We start from the raw sequence: 22,496 nt of genomic DNA on the forward strand, positions 1-22,496 counted from the left end.
GAAAAGGCAGTGATATCTTCACTTGAGAGCTGATTATGCCAAGGACATTGTCTATAAATGACAGCTTTGGAGCTTTAAAATTAGGTACCACTTTTGAAAGCTAGCTGTGTTGTGTAAAAAAAGAAAAACCTCAAACTAAAAAAAACAGCATTCCCCTCCCACCCTAGACACACAATTGCTGAACAAACACTGTTTCCTATCTGAAGTTTTACACAGTGATGAACAGTTGTGATGCTGGCCAAATGGTGCTCAGCCTAAGATTTAAGTGGAGTGATAACAGCACAAATGTTCCTATGTGCTAATGTTGCACACTTGTATAAAACATTTGGAAAAGGAAATATGTATTAGTGCATGTTGGCATGCTTTGTTGGACGAAGATCTATTGTTTGATTCCACAGTTTGTACTTAAAGCATTTAAAACACAGGCTTACCTGGCAGTATCAATGCTATTCTGTTAACAGATAACTAGAACTTATGTTCACTTTTAACTTATGTAAAGTGTGTAAAACCTAGTACAGTATGCATAGTACGCAGTCAGTAAATGTTTTGAGTTCTCTTACCCCTCAGTAAGTTTAATATTTTTACCATCTTCCTTCCTGCCTTTCTGACCTGAATCAACCTATGGACCAGTATGTTAATGAGTGTTACTGCAGAAGAGATTTTGAGAATATTGGTATATCATGCAGATATACAAAATTTTCTTTCTTGTAATATAAAAAATGCAGTTTTATTATTGCTTGTGCCTCAACTGTTTAAGTGAATATTAAAGGGCTTGGAGAAAAGTTGGGCTTGGTGTATATTTGGAGAAGTAAATTCTGCTGAATTTGATGACTCAAAGTAGTGGTACCTGACCGTTTCTAGGTTAACATCCCTTTGAGAATGTTGACAGCTTTGCAGTTTCTCTCCAGGAAAACACACATTTGCCTTTGACTTCAGGGGGTTCACAGATCCCAGGTTAAGAACCCCTGCTTTAATGTCCACAGGTGAGGATTCTGTGTAGTAGTGGTTTTCCAACTTTAGCAGGTATCACAATCACCTAGAAGGCTTGTTAAAGCAGATTGCTGGGCCCCACACTGCTAGGTAGCAGGTCTAGTCATGGAGCACGTAACAATCAGCATTTCTAAGGAGTTCCCGGGTTTTGATGCTGCTGCTGGTCTGACATCATGCTATGAATGTGACAGTGACAGTGATGATGTGGAAAACGTGAATAGGAAATCATCAGAGAATACCCGCTGTGTAAGGCCACAGATGATATACTTGAGCACCCTAAACATGAGGTGTGTGATTAAAAAGCCAGCTAACTGGCAGCAGAATGAGAACACTGAATACTTTATTGACAATGATCTGAAGCATAAAGACCATTAATCAGACTTTATATTCAAGATAGGTGACCACATTTAAATGTATTTTAGGAAATTTCCTCAGATATTAACCCATCAACTACACAGGTCAATTAAGCAGAAATTACATTCCCTAAGCATTTTAACTGTGAGGTTTTTGGTTTTTTTTGGTGAGGAAGATCAGCCCTGAGCTAACATCCATGCCAATCCTCTTTTTGCTGAGGAAGACTGGCCCTGGGCTAACATCTGTGCCTATCTTCCTCCACTTTATATGGGACACCGCCACAGCATGGCCTGACAAGCGGTGCATGGGTGCGCGCCCAGGATCCGAACCTGGGTCGCCAGCAGCGGAGCACGCACACTTAACCGCTACACCACGGGGCTGGCCCCTAATTGTGAGTTTTAAAATTGTTAGTCCACGTTTGTGTCTTTAAGTGAATCAAATGGATTTTTTTCTCCTTTTAGATAACAGGGTTTCTAGGACATACATAATTATATATATATAATTTTTCATTTTTTAAAGGCTATAAGTGTGTTCTGGAAACAGTCCAGGAGGCATGTGGAGGTACTAAATCCTTGTTTAATTTCCATTAACATTGGTAAAGGAGTCAAATACTTGTGACATATGCTGGCAAAGAAGCTAGGGGTTGGGGGTGGAGGGAGAAAAATGGGGACGAGAGGCTGTGGTTAAGCTGGAGCTTGATCTGAAAAAGGTGGTGGTACCTGGTGTGCAGCACCATGTCTGCATGTGTCATATGCCCGAATGTGATCTGCATTTTCAGGGAGAACAACTGGATCCCACTGGAACTTCATTAAGATCTCAAGTCCACGTAGCTCGGCCTTTGTTGCATAAGGAAATAGACTGAACTGAGCTGGCCTTTCAGGTTGTCCTTTGGTAGAGTGGGCATCTTTCGAATACCAGAACCCATCTCAGTTTACCCAGAGTAACACACAAAACTAGGCCCAGAGAGGTTGAACATGTTTATTCAGTGCTCTCTGCACCAAGTTCACAGCAGACATGCAATTTCTCACCCACCTCACCATTTGAAGAGGACAGCTTGGTGCTAAGTATAGGAGCAAGTATAGAAACGCAACTTGAATTAGCTTAAGAAATAGTTGCATTTGTTAGCTCCTCGGGAAAAATAGATCTAGCCTGTAAGATTAGGATGAAGATCTCCAAACCAGGACAGCTCCCTCCTCTGCTGCTCACTGTGCTTGTTTCATTTTCACAAACAGACCTAAGAAGCGCCTGGAACTCTGGGCACTGGCAGCTCCAAGCCCCCATTAATGGTGATGGTTAGTCGTCTTGAGCTCTATAATGTGTTAACTCATTGACCCCTTATAATCCCATAGGGTAATCGTTCCACTTTTACAGCTTAAGGAACCTGCCAATGTTGCATGGTAAATGGAAGATTAAGGATTTTTTTTCCAGCCTTATTGTATGATTTATAAATAAAAATCATATATATTTATAAGATGTACAATGTGAAGTTTGATGTAAGTATACATTGTGAAATGATTACCACAATCAAGCTAATTAACATCCATCACCTCACATAGTTACCTTCCTGTGTGTGCGTGGTGAGAATACTTTGAGATTTACTCTCTGCAGATTTTAAGTATACAATACATTATTATTAACTATAGTCCCATGCTGTACATCAGATCTCCAGAACTTATTCATCTTATAACTGAAAGTTTGTACCTTTTGACCAATGTTTCCCCAACCCCCCAGCCCCTGGTATCTGCCATTCTACTGTCTGTTTCTGAGTTCGATTTTTTTAGATTCCACTTATAATGGAGATCATGCACTATTTGTTTTTCTGTGTCTGACTCCTCTCACTTAGCATAATGTCCTCCAGTTTCATCCATGTTGTCAGAAATGGCAGAATTTCCTTTTTTAAGGCTGAATATTGCAATATACCACTTTTTATTTCTCCATTCATCCACTGACAGACACTTAGGTTGTTCTCATGTCTTGGCTATTGTAAATAATGCTGCAATGAACATGAGAGTGCAGGTATCTCTGAGAGAGTGATCTCATGTTCTTCAGGTATATACTCAGAAGTGCGATTGCTGGATCACATTGTAGTTCTATTTTTAATATTTTGAGGAACCTCCGTACTGTTTTCCATAATGGCTGGACCAATTTACATTCCCACCAGCAGTGCACAAGGGTTCTGTTTTCTCCATGTGCTCTCCAACGCTTGTTATCTCGTCTTTTTGATAATAGCCATTCTAACAGGTGTGAGGTGATACATTGTGGTTTCTTTTTTTTTTTTTTAATTTTTTGTTTATTGCAGTAACATTGGTTTACAACATTGTAAAAATTTCAGGTGTACATCACTACACCTCCACTTCTGCACAGATTACATCATGTTCACCACCAAAACACCAACTACAACCCATCACCACACACATGTACCGACCATCCCCTTCACCCCCCTCCCTCCCCCCTCCCCCCCGGCAACCACCAATCCAATCTCTGTCCCTATGTATTTGTTTATTGTTGTTATTATCTACTACCTATACATTGTGGTTTCGATTTGCATTTCCCTGTTGATGAGTGATGTTGAGCACTTTTTCATACACTTGTTGGCCATTTGTATGTCTGCTTTGGAAAAATGTCCGTTCAGATCTGCCCATTTTTAAAATGGGTTATTTATTTTTTTGCTGTAGTTGTATAAGTTCATTCTGTTTTTTGGATTTTAACCCCTTATCAGATATATGATTTGCAAACATTTTTCCCATTCCATTGGTTGCCTTTTCATTTTTTTTTTTTTTTGAAAAGCCATTTTTATTTATTTATTTTGAGGAAGATCGGCCCTGAGCTAACATCTGCCAATTCTCCTCTTTTTGCTGAGGAAGACTGGCCCTGTGCTAACATCCATGCCCATCTTCCTTTACTTTATATGGGACGCCACCGCAGCATGGCTTGCCAAGCGGTGCGCGCCTGGGATCCGAACTGGCGAGCCCCAGGCTGCCGCAGCGGAGCGCGCACTTAACCACTTGCGCCACCTGGCTGGCCCCGGTTGCATTTTCATTTTGTTGACGATTTCTTTTGCTGTGCAGAAACTTTTTAGTTTGATGTAGTCCCATTTGTTTATTTTTGCTTTTGTTGCCTGTGCTTTTGGTGTCATATTTTAAAAAGTCATTGGCAAGACCAATGTCAAGGAACTTTTCTCCTGTGTTTTCTTCTAGGAGTTTTACAGTTTCAGGTCTTATGTTTAAGTCTTTAATCCATTTTGAGTTGATTTTTGTATATGGTGTAACATAAGAAAACAATTTCAATTTTTTGTGTGTGGATATACAGTTTTCCCAGCACCATTTGTTGAATAGACTGTCCTTTCCCCATGCGTATTCTTGGCGCCTTTGTTGAAGATTAGTTGCCGGTAAGATTCAGGATTTGAATTAGGAAGGGTAACTTGCACTGTATTTGGCTACCTATTTGGCAGATAGGATAAAGGAGTTGCGAGGACTGTTTTTTTGTTTGTTTGTTTTTGTTTTTAAGAATGGGAGTACTTTTTGCAAAAGATGAGAGACCTAATGAGCAAACAAAACAAAATGGCCACTATATAATTCAAGTTGCACATAGAATGGATGCCGAGAATACCAAACCTGAGGAGGAGTTGAAAGCACAAAACATCATTGAAGTCTTATCTCTCTCTCTCTCTTTTTTTTTTTTTTGTGAGGAAGATCAGCCCTGAGCTAACATCTGCCAATCCTCCTGTTTTTGCTGAGGAAGACTGGCTCTGGGCTAACATCCATGCCCATCTGCCTCCACTTTATATGGGACGCCGCCACAGCATGGCTTGCCAAGTGGTGCGTTGGTGCACGCCCGGGATCCGAACCGGCGAACCCCGGGCCGTCGCAGTGGAGGGCGTGCACTTAACAGCTTGTGCCACGGGGCCGGCCCCCTTATCTCTTTTTTTAAAATGAGAGTTTTTTGGTGCCGGCCCGGTGGCGTAGCGGTTAAGTGTGCACACTCCGCTTTGGCAGCCTGGGATTCGCAGGTTCAGATCCTGGGCATGGACCTACGCACTGCTTGTCAAGCCATGCTGTGGCGGCGTCCCATATAAAGTAGAGGAAGATGGGCATGGATGTTATCCCAGGGCCAATCTTTCTCAGCAAAAGAGGAGGATCGGCAACAGATGTTAGCTCAGGGTAATCTTCCTCAAAAGAAATTAGAGTTTTTTGTGTTCTGCTTTATAATTTTGCTATGTCTAACATAAAGATCTCTTTGCTCTCTCCCAAGTTACTGAAATAAAGTTAATGCTTTGGGAGGTTATGCCATGACTTCCTAAGCTCCTGTCACAGACTGCACCGGATAAGCAGGGCCAGTGTTGGAAAGTTGGGTGGAGAGCAGATCAGCTCGGAGGGTTGGAATCAACTTGGGCTAGAGCTGGAGGCCATGGGGCTCAGGGCAGGGCCATTTCCTAGAACTTGCTCCTCTCTTAGATTCTGTTTTATCTAGAAATTCTCCCTAGTTTCTCCTTCTTCCTGAGTGATTTCGTCATCTCTGGCTTCAGCCTGTACCTGATGACCCCCTCCTGAGCCCAGGTAGATATGGGTCACTGCTTGCTCGGCATCGTGTGAATGTCCATAGGCGCCTCAAATGATATGTACAGAATTTAATTGCTTCCTGTGAACCTGCTCGTCTTGAGCTGTCCTCTACCTGACTGTTACCTACTCACCACATTCCATCAATGACCAAACCTTGCCCCTCCTCTTCTTACTATGTCTCTAATCCTTTTCACTTCTCTCTGGCCTCACTGCCACTCTCTTAGGTTGTTTATCTACAGTTGCTGCACATTCTCATCCCTTCTGATGCACTCTGCTGCCTGAGGAATTGTTCTGAAACATCATGTCCCTCTCTTGTGTGGCATCCAAGGCCCTTGTAATCTGCCCTAATGAACTCTCCAACCTCATTCCTCAAATGTTGTCCTCCCCTTCCAAACACACAGAAACAAACACACAAGTCTGGTTATACTGAGCTCACTTCCCTGTAAGTGCCTTCCTCTCCAGCTATCATTCTATTGACTCAGGGCCTTTGCACATCATGTGCCCTATGCTATGGGCCAGGCGCAATACTAATCACCCAGGATCTCTGGGTAGATGAAATAGTTCATGCTGTCACCAATTTTTAGCATCAGTTGGGAGATCAATAGTGAAGCCTTCCTGGGTGCAGGGTCAGGTGCCCCTTGTCGGAGATTCTATAGAACCCTGAGATCTTGTTACCATGGCACTCATCAAGATCTACTGTAATTTTTTGGTAACTTCTCCCTCTTCCCCACTAGACCACTTCTGAGGACATATATCTTATTGATCACTGGAGTTGCCAGCATAAAGCATAGTTAAATGCTCAGTAAATACATGGTTGATGAATGGAAATCCAAATGCACAGTGTAGGCTGGGAATTTTTCACAATGAAATTAATATAAAAGATTCTTTGAGATTATACATGCAGGGTAAGTGGAAGGAAAAAAGTACATGATTGTGAAGATTGATAAGACCTATTTCAAAAGCAACGTATTAAGTCATGATCATTAGAAATACACAAAGTTTGAGAGTAGGATGGAACATATCTATCTGGTTTTCCTCATACTTCTTGACAGCCTCCTAGCTTAACAAAATGCCAAAAAAAATATAAAAGAGCAAAACTGGCAGCCATTGAAGGAGCATTTATAAGATTTAAAAAACAAGAACAACTTAGAGTCATTCTAAACTATTCATCCTTTTCTTGAAAGCTTGTCAAATGTGGGAGTGAATTATGTGTCCTTATCATTTAAGGCTGCTCTTCTGTGGACCAGTCTATACTCTGCTTTTCCCAGTCCCTTTGAAAGGACAGGATTATTTTGTTGTTTTATTTTTTACCTTTCCCTTGAGCAAGATGAACTTCATACAGCAGTCTAAGATTGCACCTCATACAGAACTTAAAAGACTTAGAATTTAATCCACTTTCACACAGATGACTCATTTTTAAATTCACTTTTATATTCAGAAAAAGACGCTAGCTAAAATGCCCATGCCCATACTAAATGTTTGAAGATGAAAGACAAGACTTTCCAAATTTTCTTTAACTTCCCAGGTATTACATTAGACATTCAACAAGCTCAATTTAAATAATATAACTAATTATAATAATATAGGGGTGATTGTAGTCTCAATAATAGGTATTGTGGGTTGAATTCTGGCTCTGTCATGTACTGGCTGTGTGACTTTGGGTAATTAATTACTTGGGTACTTAATTACTTAGAAATACTTTCTGAGCCTTGGGTTCTTATCAGTAAAATGAAAAAAAAGTGAAATGATGTCTTGTAACCATTTGCTTATATGCTTTCTTCTCTGCTGGACCATGAATTTCTTGACACAAGAGCTACATCTCATTTCTCTTTGGGTCCTGAGTATCTACTCTGGCATGTCAATGGGCAGGTAGTAAATATTTATTGAACTGACTCAGGGAGGATGGGCAGTCTTGTTAATTTGACCTGAATTAAAATATTCCAGTACCTGACACAATTAGAGATGACTTTCCTTTCTGGGCTAGACCGTCCACTGATTCTTTTAATTAAAAAGAAGCAAGTTTCAGGATGGGATGAGAAGTCAGCTAAAAAGTTTTCACTACCGCTTTATTTTTTATCAAAGACAATACCAAGCAACATTCAGCTATTTCTGTTAATACTTTCAGCTCTCTGCTAAATTTGAGATTTCTTCCTAAGAGCTCTTGGACCCAAAGATTCCTTGATTTTGAGAGTAGACCTACATATTCATCAGGCTCACACCAAACTTTCATGTGAGCAGAAGTGGCAAGAGAGGTGTTCTGACACTTTATTTCCCTTGTGAAGAAATTGTTGGCCCATAGTCCTCTTATTTCATTTGGGCCTGTGAGGGGGTATATTTCTCTTGAGTCTCCAGTAGAAACACAAAATGGCCAGCCAGCATGCTTTCTAAATAAAGAGAGACTTTCAACAGGAAATTTGCAGAATTTACGTATTCTTTCTTTTGCCACATGTAACTTCTCTTCTGCAAAAGAGATCTTGCTGTACTTGCTTAAGAAAAATAGACAGTATTAATTCCACTTGTTTCCTATGAAAAAGGAAAAATCATTCCAGGTGGAGCCTCTAGGTGATGGGAGTAACTGTCAGGATGCATGGGGCAGTGGGGGCAGTGGGGAGGTTGGAAAACACAAAGTCAACTCAGCAGCAAGAGGTCACTCAGTTCCACCGACTCCTCGTCTGGGATGCACTGTCGGCCTCCAGCCGCCTAGAGAGCACAGCTTCCTTCAGGACATGCTAGTGTCTTCTCTGTGCATCTTACGTTCATCATGCCTCCTGAGAGAGGTTCTGGAATGTCCCTATACTGGACCGTGACACACAAAGACACCTCAGAGGCAGTTGACCTCTTGCGTCATTTCATCCACGGCGGTCTTGGGCTTGGTCAAAGCTGTGCCGCTTGGGCTTGTGGGGTTGGTTTTCACTCAACAAGTCTGGGCAAGCCAGTCCTCCGATGCAGAAAGATCTGCCAAAATCTCCTCTCCAAGGGAGGCTCTCTGCTGGGAGGACACTTCAAACTCACGGACTTCTTTTCAGGGCTGACAACATTCCTCAACTCTGATCCCTTTAAGAGATATTTAGAACATTCTAGATTCTAAGATTTTGCTTCAGAGGAGTAAAGAATAGCTGAAAGTAAATGGTATCTTCAGGTAGAGTTCTAGCCTAACCTTAGAAATCTTTTGACACTGATTTTAAGAATCATCAGTAATCAAGTGTTCCCTTATTTTAGCTTAACTTATGCTCTCTTTAAATACTATGTTGTAACATAAAAAATATCAACCTGCATTTGTGTAATGTTTTTACAGCTCTAGATGTTTTATCGTTGAATTCTCAAAGCTATGAAGAAGGTAGGATATTAACAGAGGACACTGAGGCATGGAACTGTGAAGTGACTTGCTCTGAATCACCAAACTAGTGATTAAGATGGGCTCAGGCTCATCTTCCTGGTTTGTACGCAAGCCATCTTACCATGGGTCATACTATATCACAATACTTTGAGAACAATAAGTTGACAAATGTCTTCATGTTAACGGGATGTACGTTTAAAAAATTTGGTGGTTTCCTCCAGCAGGAGGTGAGCTCTGGGACAGCAATGCTTGTTTTTTTTTTTTTTCACTGTTTTTGTTCATTGCTGTATCCCCAGTGCCTGGAATGGTTTCTGGCGCAAGATGGGCATGGCACCTCCATAAAACCTAAGTGAATTAATTAAAAAGACATAGGTTCCACCCACACACAAAAATGTGGAGTCTGACAGAAAAGGCCGTTATTATTAAAACCTGTTAGACTGCCCCATCTGGAAAAAAAAAAAAAAGACATAGGTTCCCAGACACTAACTAACATGAAATACCTCTCACAGTAAGGGTTACATCTCCTCAATTATACTTTACTCCTTTGCCACAGCTATTCTCTCCCAAAGCAAAGATAAACAAATTTACTTCTTCCTCAGAGTGACCTAAGATATGTGATAATGATGATTCCAGGAAACATCTGAGCCCTAGAGCAACAGTAATCCTGGAAGATTCCATCATACATAATATGACTTGTTTAAAATGGTTTTATGATTTAAAAACTTTAGTTCATTCCATGCTGAAAAGCATTTGACAGATACCCTCCAGTTAAAGGAGTAAGCCATCATCAAGTCAAGAAAAAACATCTCCCCTAACCAGTTTCCTAAAGGGTCTGGGTTGGTTTAATCATAGATAAGATTCTTCATACTGGGCTGTTGCACCTGACTTGCTATCCTGGAGGCACACACGAGTTTTCAGGGATGGATTTGTCAGCCACAGACTTCCGTGTCAAGCATCTGTAAGCTGGTCGTGTTTTGTGCCATTGTGGTGTGTCGCCATGAAACAAAAGAGAAGTAGCAGGTGAGCTGTGTCTGTATGGATGCCTCATGTGACAATGATTTAAAGCTACCAGCTGGACCACGTGGAAATTCAGTCTCCATTGCATAGGGCTCAAGGCAACTGAATTATTGGACACCAGACCAGGATTTTTGAGACGCAAATATCAGCAAAGTATGTGTCAAACAGTATCTTTACAAAAACATTTTCCTCCCTTCTCCCAACATCCCGCTAATTTTTGCGCCGCCAGTGGCAAAGTGCATACATCCGCTGCTGCTCATGAGAATCATCTCTGTCAGGTAGAGGAAGACACCGGCTCGCCTTTAAGTCAGGAGGAGGATGGAGAGGACAACGGGCGTCGTGGTCTCCCCCTTCTCCCGTTACAAGTTGGGGTGAGGGACGTTGGACACGTGATAGAACAGGTTCCGTGAGACGCCCAGATAACTAAAGCGAGTGAGAAGTCCCATCAGGTTAGAAGCAGAAGCGAAGGAAAGCTCTGGCGCCATCTGGTGGCAGCGTCCCTGCGGGCGGCCCAAGCGCCCGGCCCTCGCCCTGTCCCCAGTCCTCCGGGGGGACATCGGCACTGTGCCACCCGCTAGCGAACGACCTGGAGCAGACTGCCCAGAGCCTCTGGGCTTAGAGGCTCGGCGTCCCCCAGCACTGAAATATGATTCTGTAAAGTATAGTGATGGCTAATAGCAAAATGAAAATGCTTGAACATTTATCTCTTTAGGAAAAAAAAAAGTTACTCCTGGAAAATGTACCCAGATGACATTTTGTCAAGTCTTGTTTCAGGTCCCCATAAATTAAAATTTTATATGGGAACATGACAAAAGAGGGAATGTAATTCAGAAAAATAGTTGGAAGGACTGCTGACTTGTTAAAGAGGAGGTATAATTCCAGGGTCATCTTCAGAGTGCTTCAAAGCAACATATGTATCTTTTAAATTAAAGACAAAGACTAAAACATGGCAGAGAGTTTGTTTAACTTCCAATTCTGTACAAGCACTGTGCCAAAACAGACGAGCAGCTATGGTGTGTGGAACAAACATAGTTTTTGGAGTCAGAGATCTGGGGCTTGAGTCCCAGATCTGCCACTTACAAGGGAACTTAACTTCTTTGAGGCTCAGTCGCCTCATTTCCAAAGAGGCTGAGAGTATCTTCTCAAAAGGAGAATTAAAACTCTGACCACAGCTACTGTCGACTGTATCTGTGCCCATGACCGTTGCCGTGTCCCCTGTTACCACGGATGAACTGTCCATGCTCCTCTCAACCGCTCACATTGCTGCAGCAGTTCTTCCTTTCCAGCGTCCTCAGTTTCCCCCTCTCTACTAGATATTTCCGTTAGCACAGAGACATCGTATAGTTCCTCTCATCTTAAGAAAACCCCTTGACCCCTCGTCCCCTGCAGCTAGCACCCCGTTTCTCTTCTCACTTCTGTATCAGAGCAAAACGTCTCTAAAGGGCTGTCCGTCCTCACTGTCTTGGCTCCTCATGTTCTCTTGTGACCCACCCCATCAGACTTTTGTCTGGCCCATTCACCGAGGATGCTTTGCCAAGGAAACCAATGACTTCCTCGGTGCTGAATTCCAGGGCCAGTTTTATCTTCCGTGGCCTGTCAGCAGGATTTCATGTGATCGTTCCCTTCTCCGGGAAACCTCTTGTCCTCCTGGCTTCAAGACACTACATTCTCGTGAGTCTTCTGCCACACTGGCTGCTATATCCCAGTTTCCAGGGCTCAGTCCTTGGATGTCTTTGCCCACCCCCTAGTGATCTTATCCAGTTGCAGGGCTTAAAATACTATCTGTCTATTCTGATGACTCCAGAGGAGAATCACCAGCCTGGATGTCACCCCTGAAGTCCACACTCAGATATCCAGCTTCCTGCTTGACATCGCTGCCTGCGCGTCTCTGAGACCTCTCAAACTTAACTGCCCAAGTTGAACTTTGGATCTTCTCCTCCAGATTTGCTGTCCCTGGGGTCATCTCCATCCTTTTAGTAGTCCTTTCAGCCTTCCAGATGCTCAGCCAAAAATCTTGGAGTCATCCTTGACCCCTCTTGTTCTCTCACACCTCACATCCCATCTGTCAGGAAATCCTGTTGGCTCTCCTTTTGTAATGTGTCCAGAATCCAGTCATTTCTCACACTATCACTGGTCCTACCCTACTTTATTTTTTTCCGGAGCCCATTTGATGTACTATGCATTTTATTCTTATTTATCTATCGAATGCCCGTCTCCTCCACAAAAGCGTAAGCTCTGTGAGGGCTGGGTTCCCCTCCACCTCTGGTTTTGTTCATTGCTGTATCCTCAGGGCTTCGAATCAAGTCCTAACTGGTGCTCAATAAACATTAGCAAATGAATGAAGCAATTGGTGAATAGCAGGTATTTAATAAATGATAAATGGTAGCTATCATTTTACATTGTCCTTCTCAGATCTCTAATTTGAATAGGAAATTAAAAGAAAAAAATTGCACTGTGAGGGAGCCATCAGACACATCCAGAAACTGGGATGTCGTAGTGCACTGGTTCTTTTTAGCTGGTCAATATCGTAAAAAGGGGGTGAGAGAGGGGAGGGGACTGCCCTGGATGAAAAGAAATTTAAGAGATATAACACCAAATGCATTGTGTGGTCCTGGACTATTTGAGCAAAACAGCTTTAAAAGACATTTTTGTAATATATGGGGGTATTTGAATGTGGACTGGGTGTTAGACAATGTTGACAATTATATTAATTGTATTAGCTGTTTTAATACATAATTGTAATTATGTATTACAGTACCATTTTATTTACATATAAATATATACATATATATGAAATTTAATTTTTAGGGGTGAAATATCATGATGTCTATAGTTTGCTTTAAAATACTTCAGTAAGAAAAGAAATACATGAAGCAAAGCTGGAAAAGTGTTAATTGTGAAATTGAAGCAACGCACATACAGGTGTTTGTTATACCGTTCTTTCTACTCTTCCTGTATGTTTGCAAATTTTAATAATAGAAACGCAACAGAAAGCATGCTACGGGCTTTGAGGAAAACCAATTGCAGCAGAATTTTTACAGTGTTACTGATTCAAAGTGACCTGCTCCTCCGTGGCTACCTGCCCAGCCGCAGGACGGGGACTGCCCCGCAGCTCTTGGGGACTCGGCTCACCGTCCAGGCACGGTGAGCTAGTGGGCACTGTGCTGCTGCACGCGGCTCTTGCTGCAGCTTCTGAGAGGTGAAGGGTCGACCTGCAGGGCTAGCTGCTCCTCTGCGGCAGGCAGCTCTCAGGCGGTTCAGGTGTTCCAGCACAAAGGCATTTGATGCCGGGTTAAGCCCAGAGCGGGGAGTTTCCTCACAACACGCCTCTGGTTTCTAGTAGTCCAGATTTATGACTTTTGAACTCGGAAGGGGAAAAAATTCTTAAATCTAAGTCAAAAGCTGCTAGAAATGCCCTCCAAAGCTAAACAGAAATGAACTAAGAACTCGCCCTCCGTGTGGCTGAAACGGGACAGCTGGAGACGGTCCGGGGGGTTTGTGTGAGTGACATGTTCGAAGGTGCTCATGAATGGTGTTTTTTGCCTGCCTTCATGGTAAATTTTGGGAGCAGTAAGTTCATTTTACCATGATCTCCAGGTTTTGGGACTTGGGGCAATATTTTTCTTACTTATATTTTCCTCTGTTTTTCAAGATTTCTGCCATCACCACATGTTATTCTCACAATAAGGGAATGAAGTATGGCTTTTAGTCTATACCTCCTGTGTCAGTTGGGTCCCGTTCTGCTGTGACTAACAACAAATCCAGATCAAACTGAAGCAAATGGGGAATTTGTGGCTTCACAGGCAGGGCAGGTGGGCTTCGGGTACAGCTGGGCCTGGATGAACCTGGACTTGGTTTCTCTCTCTTCATTCTGCAGGTCTCTCTCTAGATTTGGCTCCATTTTCAGGCAGATGCTTCCCTTGTGGTCACAAAACAGCTGTAGGGGCTTTCGACTTAGTATCTTTCCAACTTCAAGTCTAGTGGGAACAATTTCTAACTCATGAATCTTGGAAAAATGTTCTTTGCATCTCACTGGCTCGTACACCCACCTGAAAACCGACGCTGCGGCAAGGAAGATAGAGCACCTGATTAGTTCGTGTCTAGATTACATGCCTCACCCCTGAGGTGGAGGTGGGACCCTCCCCCTCAAGCACATGGGCTGGGAGTAGGGAAGAGTAGTTTCCTAGAAGGGATCTGGTATCCAGTTAACAAAAGAGAGGGAATAGATATAGGATAGCCAGAAAATCACAAATACTCAGTCTTCCTACCTACTTCCAGGAAGGATTTGCAATAATGCGGGGAAAAGAGAGCTTAGGCTAAGGAAAACTGCTCTAACTGAACCCAGAATTTAGCTCTGAGCTTCCTGGCAGCCAAGGCAAAAGAGAAAGGCTTGTTTACAGAATGCTAACTCATCAGGATTAACAGTAAGGGAGGAAAAACTGTCCTAAGATTCCAAAGCTTAATTTAAGCTGTGCTCTTCTCCTATTTTCTTTCTCCATCTCCAACAATTCTTACTTTTTCACTTCTTCTCTTTCTTGGGCAATCGTCACCTTTCTTCTCATGCCACTCAGATGAGTCCTTGTCCTGTTTCTGCCCGGAGCCACCATATGATCTGCTGAATGGGAAACTCTCAGAATATCCAAGGGCTTGGACTAGCACTGTGACAATATTTCATTATTTGCTCCTGGAGGGAGGCAGTTAACCTTAACCTAAAGGTAAAAATCCACTGCCATTGGAGGATCAGCCAGAAACACAGGGTCGAGAGACCTGGAGTTCAGTCCTTTTTCTCTTTTAGAGTCATCTATCCTCCCTGGACTCTTCCTCCTTGGAAAAGCAATGAACTGGATCAGATGGAGCGCCCACATTCCTGTGTGACTCTGCAGAAAGTGCATTGCGCGGTGGGGAAGTAGAATTCTCCTCACTAAAACCCAGTTCACAATGTCGTTTGCATCAAAAAGGTTTTCAAAGATTTTCTTCCCAGACCACATAGTTTCTCACAGATCCTGAGCGTTTCACACTCAATTCTTCTTCCTGTGTTGACAACCAGAGGAAGCGCATCTGTTTGGGGTAGGCGTGGCGCTGGCCCGCTCTCTCCTGCTCTCGGGGGGCTTGTTGATGAATCAGGAGCAGAGCCAGAGCAGCCAGCAGCTGCAAATGTTGAGGAGAGGCGGGCCAGAAAGCCGCCCCTCTGGCCCTGCGGGGAGCCTTACTGACAAAGGCATCGGTCGCTTTGGGAAAGGAAAATGTCGACCGGGTGACTCCCTCTTCCCCACTCCTAGGCTTCAAGTTTACAAAGTATCTACAGGGGATTGTCGTTCCCAAAAGGTGGGGAGAGAAGGGCACCTTTTGGCCTTACTCCTGCTTGGGATATTTTCTTTCCTAGATTTGTTCTATTTGCACCTTTTTAATTGCCAACCTTTTTTTCTGGAAAAGCCAGATAGGAGACTAATTTGTGGAAAGGGAAAGCTTTGCAACCTTTCCTGTATCATCTGTTCAGTCTCTCTTTTGTGTTATTCGTATCATCTGGATGTTAGTATTTTAACTTGGAGTTGCGTGGTCTATTGAATATTCATTTTACTTCACAGAACGTACGTCAGTGGCCTGCCATCACCTTCATCTCCAAGGTGAGAGCCATTGCTCAGAATTGGTCTTAATCGTCTCAGCCTTTTGTTGGGGCGTAGGATCCACCTCATAAGAATGTGCCTAGGTTGTCTGTCGGTGTAGAAGGACGTCCCCACTATAAAGATCTTTTTTCGGCTGCTTTGTTCCTCCATTCTCTCCCAGGGGGACCAAGGGACAGGCTGCAATGGCTTTCTCCAAGACAGAAACCCCACTAGGTCACTACTCGTGTTATGTAGTTAAAAGCCTTGTTTTAAAAATTGGATTGCAAAGTAGGGTGTATATTATGTAATCAAACGTTTTTTTCCCCCAATAGTTTTTGTGAGTCTATTACAAATGGAGTAATTGTGCTTTCACCAAAATGTCTTTTATTATGTTAACTGACGATGTAAAAACATAGATTAAAGGTTTTTTCCTGAGAATGGTTGTCTAAAAACACCAACATGGAAGAACGACGAGTAATTTTACTGACGCTGGTGCCGTTTGTAGTGGTCTCTTCTGAAACTGCTGATCTGGGTCTACACCCAGGACTTTCCTCCAGCAGAGAGGTTGTAACAATTACACTGAACTCAGGAGACTTCCTTTAGACAGCAAATGTTTCCAGTTGACAACGGGGACATAAACGTGACTCCAGTTAGTGAATTTGCTGCTGCCTCTTTCCTATCTGTGATTTTAGCCCTAAGAGGGTAAAATTTCTCCCTTTGTCTTCCCACTTACTCACCTCCAATTAAATTATTTACAATCAATTCACAGGCCTTTAGGGATTATCAGCTAATTTTAGAACACTGACTAAAACTCTGCAAACAGCATATTTAAGTCCCGCAGGAAGGATAGCGCCCCCAGAAATTCAGCTTATAACCACGATCATGGGTCATGTTCCCTTCATTGTCTTCCAGAGGGTTCGTGTGGGAAAAAGCATGCTGATCAATGTAACCTTTGGATTTCTTTGGGAGGAAACAGGTTGCACTCATTACAGGGGGAGGACAAAGGAGAGAGAGACAGAGGGATACAGGTCTCCATGCAAGATCATGGCCACTCTGGACCAACAGCTCAAAGTGTGTGTGTAGTGATTAATTTTATGTGTCAACTGGAGGGTAGTTTTGGATGAGATTACTATTTAAATTGGTGAATTTTGAGGAAAGCATGTTGCCCTCCCTAATGTGGGTGGGTCTCATCCAATCAGTTGAAGGCCTGAATAGAACAAAAAGACTGGACTCCCTAAGCAAGAGGAGATTTCCAGCAGATTGCCTTTGGATTTCATCTGCACCATCAGCTCTCCTGGATCTTCAGCCTGCTGGCCCACACTACAGATTTTGGACTTGCTAGCCTCCATAATTGTGTGAGCCAATTCCTTATAATAAATCTCTTTCTATACATATCCTATTGGTTCTGTTTCTCCAGAGAGTCCTGATTAATACAGCATGTCCCACTGAGACTTGCTCATTTGTGCAAGATTGCAGACTTTCAGTCAAGGAGACCTTATAGATAAACTGCTACAATCTTCCTTGAAACCCCTCTACCCGAAGCACACCTCATGTCTTTCTCAGAAGGGTCTTCTTGGTGTGCTTGGGTGCCATCTAGTGCCAAATTTAGGTACTGCAAAGTCCTAGCCTTCCCACTTCACTGTTTCCATCACCATCATTGCTGATTTAATTCCCTAAGCACGTATTAGTAGACCTCCATATTCATGTGCGTCATTCATTTTTTTATTCACTCGACAAACATTTAGTGAGGGCTTGCTTGTGCACAAGGCATTGCAGCAGATGCAAAGACTGCGCAGCAAGTGGTCTCTCCCCTTCACTGAGCTCACAGTCTAGCTGGAAACACAGAACAAAAGCACTTACAGTCATGTGTGCTCAGGGCCAAGAGAGAAACGTGCACAAGGAGTTAAGGCGTGAGCAGGGGTGATTTGAGGCTGGGCCACTATTTGATGGAGTGTTTTTCTGTGTTGCAGGTACGGTGTTGGCTCTGGACATACAGGGGTCATGGCCACTTCCTTCCAGCAGCCTTCGGCCTGCTGGGTCCATTCTCCTCCCCTGCGTGCTTCCTTCACACGGGTGCCTCCTGCAGCGAGCATAGGTGCGTCGGCCAATAGCAGAAACAGATCTGAATGACATTATCTCCTCCAATTTCCTTTCTTTACACTTGAGGAGAGGCAGCCTCAGGGAGGTGCGTAGCACCCTGGTGAAGACAATGGGCTTTGAGGTTGACTGTCCAGGAGCAGATCAGAGCTCTGGAGAGCGTGCCTTAATTTCCTCGTGTGCCCAATGCAAATAATAGTATTGCCCTTGTAGGGTTATGTTATGGGAATTCACTGTGATAACATGCATGACTAGTCTGGGTTTTTCGTTGCAAATACCAAAAATCAAACCTGGCTAACTAATAGAAAAAGGGTTTCTTGGGAAAATATCAGAATAGCTCATGAAAGTGGGGGGAGGCTGGGGGTGTTTCTATTAGCCTCTCTCTCTCTCTCCCTCTCTCTCTCCCTCTCTCTCTCTCTCTCTCTCTCTCTCTCTCTCTCTCGCAATGCCCTTATGCTTGTTCTGACCTCTCAATGCAGACAGACTCTCTCTGCTCCCTGGTTCACACGGAGGAAGGCAAGACTGCTTACAGCTCCCAGGTTCACACATTGCATGTTGGCCTCTAGGGAGAAACTAAATCTCTCAGTGAATCAGATTCCTGGGCAGGGATCCTGAGCAGCTGTGCTCAGATCAGGTGTGGGGTTGGGCTGCACCCACCTGGCTGCCGGAAGCTTCCTGCCGTGAAGCTGGGTGGGAGCCAGGTCTGCAGAGGAGAATTTCCTGGCGAGCAGGTCTGTGTGGCATGAGTGTAGAGTCCCGTTGCTTGGCTCCGTGGGTCCATCCTCAGGCGAGGGAGCTGAGTGTCTCTGCTGCCCAGGGTGGATCTGAGGCTTCCGGGAGGTCTCTGTGGCCATCAGCACCTGTGTCCTCCCTTTGCCCATCAGGGCATTCCGCCGGGCCACACAGCTCTGCCCGCACGTCTTCTTCCTCAGCCCCTGGCCTCAGTGCTCTGGTCCCACAAGGGGCCACTCTGTCTCGACCCCCGCCAGGATCTTCCCGCTGGTGTGTGCCCAGGTCCGCATCAGCAGGACACCTGTTACAGGCAGCCCTGGCCTCTCGTAAACGCAGGACACTTAGCGCCTACGCTTTGTCCTCCAGGCACGGAGCACCAGGGGTGATTTCCTTGCATCTGCCAGAGTGTGGCGGTGGTTCTTTAAAGATCGGGGCCCTGTGCTTCTAAGCTCCCAACAACACTGTGGGGGCAGCTATTGAGGGCTGCCTTGCTGGGAAGAGGTGAGAATGTCCTGTAAGAAATCAGGGGTGTGGTGTCGGGCGGGGCTGGACCCAGGGTGGGGGCGATCCCCTTGCTCCTCTCAGCATCTGCTCTGGCAGGATTGACAAGGAGGGAGTGAGAGGAAGCCTTTCGGGTGGTGGGGTCCCTCCCTCCTGCCCCTACTCAGACCACCAGCATTTCATTCTTTCTCCCGGGCCCCTACTCAGACCACCAGCATTTCATCCTTTCTCCCGGGCCCTGTCCAACTGTCGTGTTGAATTCGCATGTGCTGAGTGACCACTCGGTCCCTGAGACTCGAGGGGTGCTCCTTCAAGCCAGAGGTGTTGGCATTACTTTATTGGAGAAGCCACGTTAAGCCGATGGTAATTACCACTTATTGAGCACCTACTGTATGCTGGGCACGGTGCTGGGTGCTTTCCATGTGCTATCTCCAATTGTCCTAGGCATCTGGTAGGTGCCGTTACCCCCATTTTACAGATGTGACAGTTGGTGCAAAGAGTTGAGGTCATTAAGACCAGATGAGAGCATGCAACAGACCAACGTCTCCCTGGCCCCAGGCTCTCCTCCCTTGTCTATCTGCTGCTGGAAGAATCTCGGCTCAATTCAGGCAGCAGAGGTTGTAGTGGGTGGGAGAGGCAGGGGCTTCTGAGCCTACGCTCCTGCCTTCTGAGAGCCACTCCTCTGCCCCAGGGACAGGCGGGTGTGCCCCTCTCTTCCAGCTCTCAGGCTTGACGAGGGGGCCTGCACCCACCTCCTCATTCATTCCTTCCACCGTCTGACTCTGCCGGTCGCTGAGGCCACTGCCACGATGATGCTGTCGTGTCCTGACCTGCAGACGGGGACCCAGTGGGTGTCCTTACACTCAGGATTGTCGTGGGGATGGGCCCTCCTCTCGCAGGCAGCTGAGGCCTGGGGGTTGGCAGCCTGACAGTCGCCCACGACTGCTAGAGACCAGATCCTTTAGAGTAAGACACACCTTTGTCTCCCTCCTCATTTATTCCACGATAAGAGGACTTCTTAGTGGATTCATTGGGAACTCTGACCTTGGGAGAACAGATGCCCAGAGACTCCCTGGGGTAGGCCAGCATTTCAACAGCTCGGCCCCGTGTGGTACGGCCGTGGGGAGACAGGCTGCTGTCCTTTGTCCAGGGCGGGTGGCTGAACTGAGTGCCCTTTATACTCGGCTAAAAGCGTGTTCAACCCTCCTTCCTTTTGCCTGATCCCCATGCCACGTGCGCTGGAATGATTCAGTTGCCACGCGGCTTTTCCTAGATGGGGACCGTGACGTCCCCAGGAGTCAGGAGGCAGTGGTCGTCGACTGCTGCAGCCTTGCTCCAGAGGGTCTGCTTTGCTGCAGTCCCTTCTCTGCAGGAGGGTGGGCGCTGCGTAGACCCCACCTGAACATTTCCCTCGGGAGGGTCAGGGCGCCTCGGTCGGCCTGTGCTGCTGGCCTCTGGTCAGTGGGGAGCCACAGCCAGTGCAACTGGTTCTTCAGCTGAGTTCCTCTTCTGCTCAGCTGAGTGGAAGTGGTGCTCTGATCGCCCCGGGTTACTGCCCATCAAGGGCGCTTTGGGTATTTGGACCAGCAGGCTGATTGCCTGGAGAGGCCAATGCTCGCACTGTGAGACGGAGCGGGGAATGGGTGTGGGTGATGGGAGTAAGTAATCCATCATTTGGAGCCCTCAGATAAGAGTCCCCATGGGGTGCCTGGTGACACGGAGCTGCCCCAAGAGGGGGGATGCTGCGGGATCTGGAGAGAATGTGATGATTGTCCTGCTCTGTGCTTGTGATCATAGTCTCAGTGTTCTGGAGGCTGGCAGGGTGGAGGTTAGGAGGAAGATAAGGGTGTTTTTTAAATCTATTTTTTTAATGGCAGATGACCAAGCTAAGATGCTTTCCCACTGAGAAGCTGGGTAGACGAGGGGTGAGTGGTAGTGTGGAAGCCTTGGGGTGAATTCTCGGAGCTCGGCTACTGTTCTTGGTTATCTGAGTGGTGAGTGTGTGTAGTGAGTGAGTGTGTGAGTGTGTGCGTGAGAGGCAGAGGGACAGATGACGGCATCAGGGCCCTGGGCCCTGGTCTCTGTAGCAGCTCCTTTGTAGGGGGTGAGGCTGCAGCGTTCTGGTTCCCCTTCTTGACCCGGGAGCCTGGCTGTGACCTATGTGACCTATGGTAGAGGACGAGGGGCCCCAAGGGTCTATTCCCTGTCCTCTTCGCTGCCACCATCAGGGTGGGCACCGGGTCTGGGCTGGGCAGGTGATCCGTGGGGTTGGGGGGTGAACAACAGGGGTGAAGCTGGCCGCCAGCTCTGGGGCCAGGGTGGAGATGAGCTGGGGCTGGGGCTGGGGCTGGGTCTATGGGAACAGCAGGAATCATGAAAGGGATCTAAAGGGGAAGGTCTCACATGGAGCTTGGGAATGAGGGGGTGTGGTCAGGTCCAGATCTTTATTCAACACCTGAATGTCAGGCACTGAGGAAACCTCATGGAGAAGACAGACCGGTTTCTTTCTTCTCGGGGGTTCCAGGTCAACAAAGCTGGGGAACATTCCCAGAGGGCATGGGCAAAGGGGAGTTTTTACAGGGGAGCATCACTGAGCAGTAAAGGCCTGGGAGAGTGGTCGACAGGAGAGAGCAGACAGACACCCACAGCTGAAGGTGCTCAGCCCCGGTCGGGGCCACCCCGTGGACCCATCCTGGAAAGTCCCCGGGGCCTCCTTCCTGGATGACACTTCAGACAGGCAGCTGAGGTTAGAGAGGGAGCACTGCCTGGCTCTGAAGGCCTTGGTTCTGTGTAACCTGCTATCTCTCTTGGCCTCAGTTTCCTCATCTATGAAATGGAACTTTTTAATTTGCAGGATTGTTATGAGGTTTAAACGATGTATGTGAAAGTACTCTGGATGTTGGGACACATGGTAGAAATATAAGGGCTGACTTTCTGTTCAGCAGGTTAAGCTTTAGGGTTCTTATTTCTGAGACTCATAGGATTTCGCCGTCCAAGGGGGACGTCACCATAACCCAGGCCAGGCCTGTTGTTCACAGATGAGAAGACTGAGGTCAGGGAGGTGGCCGTCTTCCCTGAGCCCCCAGGGGTACAGCAGGGCTGGAGCCCTGGTTTCCTGCCTCATGTTGCATGATGGATCATCACCCAAATGATAAAGCGTTTTGAGAAGCCCTTCTCTCAAGGGGCCAACATGGATGGTGGAAACCAAATGACAATCTGGCCTTCAGTGTGGGAAACTCCCCGGTCACTGGGGCCTCCTGTTGTTTGCAAGATGGAGCTTCGAGTGTCTTCAGATACCGAGCCTGG

Source organism: Ceratotherium simum, chromosome 6 (genome assembly GCF_057802395.1).
Source record: "Ceratotherium simum simum isolate JZ-2026a chromosome 6, ASM5780239v1, whole genome shotgun sequence".
Taxonomy (NCBI): domain Eukaryota; kingdom Metazoa; phylum Chordata; class Mammalia; order Perissodactyla; family Rhinocerotidae; genus Ceratotherium; species Ceratotherium simum.